The following is a 274-nucleotide window of genomic DNA, read 5'->3' on the forward strand; positions in this document are numbered from 1 at the left end:
CTGAATATTCATGGGAAGGGATGATGCTACAGCTGAAAGTCCGATACTTCGGCCACCTGATGCAAAGAACTGACTCACTGGAATGATCCTGATGCTGGGAAAGACTGACGGCAGGAGAATGGGACGACAGAGGATGAGATGGTTGAATGGCATCACTGAATCCATGTACATGAGTTTGAGCAAGCTTCAGGAGTTGGTGATGGACAGGGAACCTGGCGTGCTGCAGTCCATGTGGTCGCAAAGAGTGGGATATGACTGAACGACTGAACTGAAC

This window comes from Bison bison, unplaced genomic scaffold (assembly GCF_000754665.1).
Source record: "Bison bison bison isolate TAMUID 2011002044 unplaced genomic scaffold, Bison_UMD1.0 scf7180017863947, whole genome shotgun sequence".
In the NCBI taxonomy this organism is placed as follows: Eukaryota; Metazoa; Chordata; class Mammalia; order Artiodactyla; family Bovidae; genus Bison; species Bison bison.